General features: G+C 38.6%; 1 long non-coding RNA gene across 1 annotated transcript; it reads right to left on the bottom strand.

The window, feature by feature from the left end:
• Window positions 1-642: 642 nt before the first annotated feature.
• Window positions 643-9,595, bottom strand: LOC127150080 (uncharacterized). Its single transcript, XR_007822033.1, has 2 exons — window positions 9,448-9,595; window positions 643-2,138 (listed from the first exon to the last, which is right to left on the bottom strand). It is a non-coding gene; the product is annotated as an uncharacterized LOC127150080 (long non-coding RNA).
• Between the last annotated feature and the right edge of the window lie 868 nt (window positions 9,596-10,463).

Genomic DNA, 10,463 nt, shown 5'->3' with positions numbered 1-10,463 from the left:
AAGAAGGCCTGACGATCTCCTCAATGTAATCCAATCGATATTTCTACTTTTTCTACAGGAAGAAGAAAAGCCGCTACAGAAAGAGCTTAAACAAGAATGGCCACTGCTACGCAAGCGGAAACTACTCTTCCCTTCTCTCCTACTGATAAAGGGCGAGCCCGACGATCCCTCTTTCTAGCCTTCGGCGAGACAGTTGCTCCTAACCTACGGAATAAGACGACTACTATGCGTCAACTGATTTATGGGTCCTCCAGACTGATCCACTCAAGATTATAGTAATCCTTCCCTTTCTTCTTGTTATGGTAGGCTTTCTTTCTTTTCTTATGTATAATTCAACTTCCACTTTTCTTAAACTTCTGAATTCCATTAAGCATGATCAAGAAAGTAGGACTAGCAGAGACCACAGCTGAGTGCGAATATGACTATTTTCTACTCTTCCTGTCACACCCCCTCCCGGACTACCTGCTACCTTAGACCGAAAGATGGCGTGAAGCTGACGAACAACGCTTTTCTGTACCTGTATCCGTCGACTCTGCTTAAAACTTTTATGTGATGAACTTGCCAATCTAGTATATAAACTATTGTACATGCCACAAAACACAGCGGATCCTAGGCTAGTCAAACACAGCTAGTCAAACACACACATGAAGTGTACCTCAAAATTTACCGATTTCACGAGTAAACCTAAAGACACCTTAATCAAAATATAACCAACAAAATTTACACAACTACAGCTCCTAAAGCTTATACAAACTGTGGAGTATCTATAACATACAAGGGTGTGAATACATCACAACACAACAGACTTTATGCCCAACTAAAAACACGTACTGGCAATCGATAATGAAGCTTCCGCAGACTAAGGCAGTCTATCAGGCACCGGGAAGTCGATCTCTACCTGGAAAATGGGTAAAACATTTTGGAAAGGGTGAGCTATGGAGCTCAGTGAGTGACTCAGTTTAAAACTATGAATTAAAGATAAGAGCACGTGAAAACTTTACACATATAAATCTGTTTATACAAGTAGTAAATGTAAATGTGTAATAGTAAGAATAGCTTCCTTAAATACTCAGCATGTTCATCATTGAAATCTAGCAAGGCATATCAAGTATATCGAAGCATTTTAACTAACATGATGAATCTACGTTGTGTAGGGTACACCTAGTACAACAACGTTTACAAGCACTACGATGTAGTGGGGCCCGCCCAACACTCCCATCGTCTTTGTCGTAGTGGGGCCCGCCCAGCACTCACGACAGCATCGTTGTTACGGAGTACACTCAACGTCAACAACGAAATCTAACCAGTGTGCACACGGTAATCTCTAGCCTCAGGCTCAAGATCTCAGTCATGTAGTTAATGAAAATTCCATAAATCATCATAAAATATTAAAACATGCCTGCTTATAAATTTTACACAAAGCTCGAACTTTACTCAGCTCTTTCGTGGAAAATTGTAGTTCTTAAAACAAAACTTCATACTAATTCATGCTTTGCTTAAAATATTGTGGTTTAAATACTTTCCAAACATTTAATATCTACGTGCTAGCATAAATTTCTTTAAGAAATCTAGTCTTCAAATGTATACTTGAAAATAGTCATGAAATTCAAATACCTTTCATGGCTTCGTAAATAAACATTTATCGCATTCAATCATAATAACAGTTATGGAAAATATTTCAAAGTTGGTTTTGTCACTCACAGTCTTGGGCTAGATCCTTGGTCTATAAGCTCGGTTTAATTCTTCTCGGCCTGCCAACAACCCAACCGAGTATTAAAACCCTAAACATTCTGATTTCCTAAAGATATACATAACATGTCGCACCAAAGATGACGCTCACGAAAACAAAGCTTAAGAAATAAAATCCTATTTCAAAAATTCTAAAATTTCCAGTGCATAAACACATATAAATCTGATTCCCCGTGCATAAACACATATAACCCTCAAAACAGAACCACTTCCAGAATCGCGCGCACACGACCTCTTTAACTTGTTCCTACAATTTAACCAATGTTTAGTCGTTTTTGGTTTACAATGTCTTCATGAAAGTTGTAGTAAATTGAATAAGCTTTCCAACCATACCAAATAGAAATTCTAACTCCACCGATACACTCTGAAATACAAGAAAAACCAGAGACCTCCTGATTTCGAGTAAAAACCAACTGCCCTGTTTTCTTCATCAAAAAGCACCAAATGAAAATCCGAATTTGCTCCAACGTTCTTCATAAAGTTTGTTTAAAAATGAGTTAACTTTCAGTAAATGTAAATCTCACCTCTTAATTCCTTTTGAAGAGTTCAAACCGAATTAAAAACCAGTGATGTGCAGAATGAACTAAAATTCAGCCATTGATACACTTTGCTTGAGTTCTCCTCCTCTTCTTCAACCTAAAAATTCTAGTAAAATTTCTCTTCTTCTTCCAAACTCTCTCTTAGAAGTTCTCTGCAAATTGAAGAAGGAAAAAGAACAAAAAAATAAAGGGAACTTGGATGTCTTCAAACTTGGCGGTGAAGGGAAGAGAAGAAGAAGAAGAAAAGAGAAAATGAAATTTTCTTCTCCTTTTCTTCTTTTTGTCCTTTCTTTTCTTTCTTTTCTTTAATTAATTTAATAAAACTATTTAATATATAAATATATATATTTATATTTACACTTAATTTCCATTTTTTTTTCTTTTTTTTTCCACATTTAAAGAAATTAAACCAAGAAAATATCGGGTTTACAACTTACCTTCCCTTTAGAAAATTTCGTCCTCGAAATTTAGAATGTCCTTAACTGAAAAGTATCGGATAGCTCTTCTTCATCTGATATTCTGGTTCCCAAGTTGCCTCCTCCGCTCCATGATGTCTCCACAAAACTTTTATGAGTGGAATCGTTTTGTTTCTCAAAACTTGTTCCTTTCTGTCGAGAATCTGAACTTGTTCTTCAACATAACTCAAATCTTCTTTTAATTCAACTGGTTGGTCTTGCAACACATGCGATTGATCTGGTATATATTTTCTTAACATGGATACATGGAAAACATCATGTATTCGTGCAAGCTCTATTGGCAACTCAAGTCTATACGCTGCTGGCCCCACTTGTTCCGTTATCTGATATGGCCCAATATATCTAGGACTTAACTTACCTTTTCTTCCGAAACGAATAACACCTCGCCATGGAGATAATTTCAAGAAAACTTGATCTCCAACTTGGAATTCTAGGTTTCTTCGTCGCTTATCCGCATAACTTTTCTGTCGATCTTGGGCTTTCCTCAGATTTTCTCTGATCAACTTAATATTGTTTGTCGTAATCTGAACCAACTCAGAACCTACTAACTTCCGCTCTCCCACTTCATTCCAGCACACAGGAGTTCTGCATGGTCTCCCGTATAAGGCTTCATATGGTGCCATACCGATACTACACTGATAGTTATTATTATAAGCAAACTCCATAAGTGGCAAGTGGGTATCCCAACTTCCTTTAAGTTGTAGGACACATGCTCTCAACATGTCCTCTAAATTTTGGATGGTCCTCTCGGACTGACCATCTGTTTGGGGATGAAATGATGTACTAAACTTTAGCCCTGTTCCCATTGCTTTCTGTAAACTAGGCCAAAATTTAGAAGTAAACCTCGGATCCCTATCTGAAACTATGGACACTGGTACTCCATACTGACTCACAATCTTATCAACATATAATCTCGCTAGCTGGTCTAACGTAGATGTCATTTTAATCGATATAAATCGTGTCGTCTTGGTGAGTCTGTCTACTATTACCCATATACCATCATGTCCACTGGATGTACGAGGTAATCCAAATAGAAAATCCATAGTAATATGCTCCCATTTCCACTCTGGCACTGGCAAAGGATTAAGAAATCCTCCTGGCCTCTGTCTTACTAGTTTAACCTGTTGACAAATGAAACATCTATCAACATATTCAGCTATCTCTTGCTTCATTCCAGACCACCAATAAGTCTTCTTTAAAGTTCTGTACATCTTGGTGCTACCTGGATGCATAACGTAAGCTGAACTGTGAGCTTCTTCTAGAATAGCATTCTTAAGCTCACTGATATTTGGAACACATAATCTTCCTTGTTTAACAATGGCTCCATCTGTTCTCAGCTCAAACTCCACCTCTAAGCCTTTCTTGGATTTCTCAAACTTCTTCTGTAAATTACTGTCTTCTGACTGTCTTCTTACAATCTCAGTTACTAGAGAAGACCGAACCTGAAATTGAGCTAAGAGACTTCCTGAATCCTCTGTAGTTACTACTGCCTTGGAACCTCTTAACTCATTCAACAAAGCTACTCGAATACCACACAAGGCACTCTTCGGAAGTCTTGACCTCCTACTTAATGCATCTGCTACTACGTTGGCCTTACCTGGATGATACTCTATAGTACAATCATAATCTTTAATCAGTTCTAGCCATCGCCTTTGTCTCAGATTTAGCTCTTTTTGATCAAAAATATACTTCAGACTTTTATGATCTGTGAAAATATGGCACTTTTCCCCGAACAAATAGTGTCTCCAGATTTTTAGTGCTAAAACAACTGCTGCTAGCTCAAGATCACGGGTAGGGTAATTACACTCATGCTCCTTCAACTGCCTTGAAGCATAAGCTATTACATTCCCATCTTGCATAAGCACACAACCTAATCCTAGCCTTGAAGCATCACAATAAATCACATAGTCCTTCCCTGTTACAGGAAGTGCCAAAATAGGTGCTGTAACTAGTCTTTTCTTCAATTCCTGAAAACTTTGCTCGCATTTATCTGACCACTCAAACTTAACATTCTTCCTTGTCAAAGCGGTCAAAGGCAATGCCAATCGAGAGAAATCCTCAATAAAACGCCTATAGTATCCTGCCAAACCCAGGAAACTACGTACTTCTGTCGCACTAATTGGTCTTTCCCAATTGACAACCGCTTCTACTTTTTGTGGATCGACACTAACTCCTTTTGCTGAAACTACATGCCCCAAAAATACTACCTGTTCCAACCAGAACTCACATTTGCTGAACTTAGCGTATAACTGTTTTTCACGTAGAGTCTGTAGAACAATCCTCAGATGTTCCTCATGAGATTCTCTGTCAACTGAGTAAACTAATATATCATCAATGAACACAATCACAAACTGATCTAAATACCGATGGAAGATCCTGTTCATGAGATCCATGAAAACCGCTGGCGCATTCGTTAAACCGAATGGCATAACTCGAAACTCATAATGCCCATACCTCGTTCTAAATGCTGTTTTAGCAATATCTGATTCTCTAACCTTCAACTGGTGGTATCCTGACCTTAAGTCAATCTTAGAGAACAACGCTGCTCCCCTTAGTTGATCAAATAAGTCATCGATGCGTGGTAAAGGATACTTGTTACGTATTGTAACCTTGTTTAACTGTCTATAGTCAATACATAATCTGAGGGTACCATCTTTCTTTTTCACAAAAAGCACTGGTGCTCCCCACGGCGAAACACTAGGCCTGATGTATCCCTTGTCAACTAGTTCTTGTAACTGCATCTTCAATTTTTTTAGCTCGCTTGGAGCCATTCTATACGGGGCTTGTGAAATAGGTGCTGTTCCTGGTAATAATTCAATGGTGAACTCAATCTCTCTATCAGGTGGCAAACCTGACAGATCATCTGGAAATACATCAAGAAACTCTTTCACCACAGGAACATCTTCTGGCTTTAGCTTTTCTCTCTGCACTACTACGATGTGTGCAAGAAACGCTGTGCAACCCTTCCTCAGTAATTTCTCAGCTTTCAAAACTGAGATTAGACTTCTAGAAACGGCCTTCCTCATACCTCTAAAAACCACTTCATCAAAGCCTGGTTTTCTGAAAACCACTTCCTTCCTATGGCAATCCATAGATGCATAATGAGCAAATAAGAAATCCATTCCCAAAATTACATCTAACCTCTGCAACTCTAGTGGTAGCAAGTCCACTAGCAAACTGATACCTTCTACTAAAACTTCACAATTACGTAACACCTCATTAACAAGTAAAACGTCACCAACTGGAGTGTATATAGCTAACCCCTCAGATAAAGGCTCTAGCATCCTATTCAACTTAGTCAGAAATATACTAGAAACAAAGGAATGCGTAGCACCTGGATCAAATAAAACATCTGCAGGTACATTACAAATAAGAATCGTACAAGTAATAACGTCTGGTGCATCCTCTACTTCTTGTTGAGTCATAGCATAGACTTTTCCCTGTTGCCTCGGTCTTCCAACAACTCACTTTTGCCTTGCACCACTGGTGCCCTCTGTTGGAACCACTGAAACTCTCGATTGCTCAATTGTCTGGGACCCAACTCCCTGATCTCTCTGAACTGTCATGTTCAACTGCGAACAATCTTTCTTGAAATGTCCTGGTTGTCCGCACTGGTAACATACACCAGCACCTACCAAACACTGACCCCGATGGTTCCTGCCACAACTCGTGCATGGTATTCGCCTGACGGTACTAGCAATGGACTCCTGACCTGGTTGCGATCTTACTGTTGATCTAATGGGTTGACTAGGTATTCTTTGGCTCTGTCTCTGAAAAACACTACCATAACTCACGTTCCTCGATGCTTGGCCTCCAGAGCGATTCTTAAAATCTTGACGGCTTGAAATATTTATCCCAGGCGTGAACCTCCGCTGCTCACGGCCTCTAAATCCACTAGCTGTTGAAGTCCCACGACTAAGCTCCACTGCCGATTTCTCTTCTGTTATACTCTGCTCCACACGAAGGGCAGTCTCCACTAACTGAGAGAAATTCGTCCACTTAGCAATGGCTGTAACTGGGGTACGTATTTCAAAACGCAACCCTCTTTCAAACCTTCGGCACCTGTCACTCTCAGAAGCTATAATAACGTCAGCATACCGTGAAAGCTCGGTATACTTCCTCTCATACTCACCCACTGAAAGTGATCCTTGTTTCAACCCCAGAAATTCATCCCTCTTGGCTTCGCAGTATGTGCTGGGATAATACTTATCTTCGAATATGCCTCTAAAAGTCTGCCAGTCTAAAGCACGTGCATCACTGCGTCTTGCTAATATAGATTTCCACCATCCTTTAGCCTCTTTTTGCAACAAAAATGTGGCCAATCTAACCTTCCGCTCCTCAAGACAATTCATCACATCAAAACACTTTTCAAGCATATTCAACCAGTTCTCTACATCAGCTGGATCTGTGGAACCTTCAAACACTGTAGCCCCTAACTTCTTCAGCCGTTCAATTCCGTATGCCTTTTCTGAATCACTAGGCTCTGCTCTATCTGGCTTTCCTATTTCCTGTGTTGTTCTCGCAAACTGCTCGTTTCCTGCATCACCTCGAACCCCTAGGGTACTAGATTCCCCTACAGATGGACCTTGGGTAGGACCTTGCATCCCGTCCTGATTCTGCCGGCGTCGTCTACCAGTACGTGGTGGCATGACTCCTATAATATGTCAACACATTAGACATACTATAAATACTTAACTCAAATGCATGATACTAAATGTCTACTCACGTATTAATAATAATTGGACTCACTTCTACCCTTACCTAGACCATACTCCACTAGTTCCCTTTAAGCTAACTTGACTTTCAATTATTTACTTTCCAGTTTCTCCTTAGAGCTAACCGCTCTACCTTAATTCCCATGTAGCAAACTGCTCTGATACCAAGTTGTCACACCCCCTCCCGGACTACCTGCTACCTTAGACCGAAAGATGGCGTGAAGCCGACGAACAACGCTTTTCTGTACCTGTATCCGTCGACTCTGCTTAAAACTTTCATGTGATGAACTTGCCAATCTAGTATATAAACTATTGTACATGCCACAAAACACAGCGGATCCTAGGCTAGTCAAACACAGCTAGTCAAACACACACATGAAGTGTACCTCAAAATTTACTGATTTCACGAGTAAACCTAAAGACACCTTAATCAAAATATAACCAACAAAATTTACACAACCACAGCTCCTAAAGCTTATACAAACTGTGGAGTATCTATAACATACAAGGGTGTGAATACATCACAACACAACAGACTTTATGCCCAACTAAAAACACGTACTGGCAATCGATAATGAAGCTTCCGCAGACTAAGGCAGTCTATCAGGCACCGGGAAGTCGATCTCTACCTGGAAAATGGGTAAAACATTTTGGAAAGGGTGAGCTATGGAGCTCAGTGAGTGACTCAGTTTAAAACTATGAATTAAAGATAAGAGCACGTGAAAACTTTACACATATAAATCTGTTTATACAAGTCGTAAATGTAAATGTGTAATAGTAAGAATAGCTTCCTTAAATACTCAGCATGTTCATCATTGAAATCTAGCAAGGCATATCAAGTATATCGAAGCATTTTAACTAACATGACGAATCTACGTTGTGTAGGGTACACCTAGTACAACAACGTTTACAAGCACTACGATGTAGTGGGGCCCGCCCAACACTCCCATCGTCTTTGTCGTAGTGGGGCCCGCCCAGCACTCACGACAGCATCGTTGTTACGGAGTACACTCAACGTCAACAACGAAATCTAACCAGTGTGCACACGGTAATCTCTAGCCTCAGGCTCAAGATCTCAGTCATGTAGTTAATGAAAATTCCATAAATCATCATAAAATATTAAAACATGCCTGCTTATAAATTTTACACAAAGCTCGAACTTTACTCAGCTCTTTCGTGGAAAATTGTAGTTCTTAAAACAAAACTTCATACTAATTCATGCTTTGCTTAAAATATTGTGGTTTAAATACTTTCCAAACATTTAATATCTACGTGCTAGCATAAATTTCTTTAAGAAATCTAGTCTTCAAATGTATACTTGAAAATAGTCATGAAATTCAAATACCTTTCATGGCTTCGTAAATAAACATTTATCGCATTCAATCATAATAACAGTTATGGAAAATATTTCAAAGTTGGTTTTGTCACTCACAGTCTTGGGCTAGATCCTTGGTCTATAAGCTCGGATTAATTCTTCTCGGCCTGCCAACAACCCAACCGAGTATTAAAACCCTAAACATTCTGATTTCCTAAAGATATACATAACATGTCGCACCAAAGATGACGCTCACAAAAACAAAGCTTAAGAAATAAAATCCTAATTCAAAAATTCTAAAATTTCCAGATTTCAAACATAAACTTAAAAGGACTATAACTTTCTCAATACTTAACCAAAATGAGTGTTCTTTATATCAAACTCTTCATTTTGAGATCCTCTAAAACTTACTTGAAGACATATAAATCTGATTCCCCGTGCATAAACACATATAACCCTCAAAACAGAACCACTTCCAGAATCGCGCGCACACGACCTCTTTAACTTGTTCCTACAATTTAACCAATTTTTAGTCGTTTTTGGTTTACCATTTCTTCATGAAAGTTGTAGTAAATTGAATAAGCTTTCCAACCATACCAAATAGAAATTCTAACTCTACCGATACACTCTTAAATACAAGAAAAACCAGAGACCTCCTGATTTCGAGTGAAAACCAACTGCCCTGTTTTCTTCATCAAAAAGCACCAAATGAAAATCCGAATTTGCTCCAACGTTCTTCATAAAGTTTGTTTAAAAATGAGTTAACTTTCAGTAAATGTAAATCTCACCTCTTAATTCCTTTTGAAGAGTTCAAACCGAATTAAAAACCAGTGATGTGCAGAATGAACTAAAATTCAGCCATTGATACACTTTGCTTGAGTTCTCCTCCTCTTCTTCAACCTAAAAATTCTAGTAAAATTTCTCTTCTTCTTCCAAACTCTCTCTTAGAAGTTCTCTGCAAATTGAAGAAGGAAAAAGAACAAAAAAATAAAGGGAACTTGGATGTCTTCAAACTTGGCGGTGAAGGGAAGAGAAGAAGAAGAAGAAAAGAGAAAATGAAATTTTCTTCTCCTTTTCTTCTTTTTGTCCTTTCTTTTCTTTCTTTTCTTTAATTAATTTAATAAAACTATTTAATATATAAATATATATATTTATATTTACACTTAATTTTAATTTTTTTTTCTTTTTTTTTTCCACATTTAAAGAAATTAAACCAAGAAAATATCGGGTTTACACTTCCACTTCTTCAAGGAGCAAGTGAGAGTGCAAGCTGAGTAAACTTCCTTACTATAATAGAAGTCTAAGACCCCTTTCTCTTTCCTTCTTAAGGAAAGCTGCTCGGAGCCTAGTCGTCGACCAGAAGCAAAGCAACTCTTCGGAGAATGAGAAAAGAAAGTCTTCGGGTGAAGCCCACGGTTGAATAGCTTTCTCCTCTTTCATTAGTTTCAGTCATTCCTCATAGGCATTTCATCTCTCATCTCTTTTATGAGGACTAGTTGAACAGATTCGGATAAAGGTTAGAAGTGAGCAAAGGATCGTCTTAGAGATCTTCAGTCTGAAAGGCCTTCATCTGAAAAGGAAGAAAAAGAAAGCTATCCGATAAAGAGCCCAACTACACGGTATTGAATGAATACAAGTGGGAATAGAGAAAAAAGGGTTCCCGATCTTC

This window comes from Cucumis melo, chromosome 6 (genome assembly GCF_025177605.1).
Source record: "Cucumis melo cultivar AY chromosome 6, USDA_Cmelo_AY_1.0, whole genome shotgun sequence".
Classification (NCBI taxonomy): domain Eukaryota; kingdom Viridiplantae; phylum Streptophyta; class Magnoliopsida; order Cucurbitales; family Cucurbitaceae; genus Cucumis; species Cucumis melo.
Note: the sequence above shows the minus strand (reverse complement) of the source record. Positions and strands in the feature narration are given on the sequence as shown.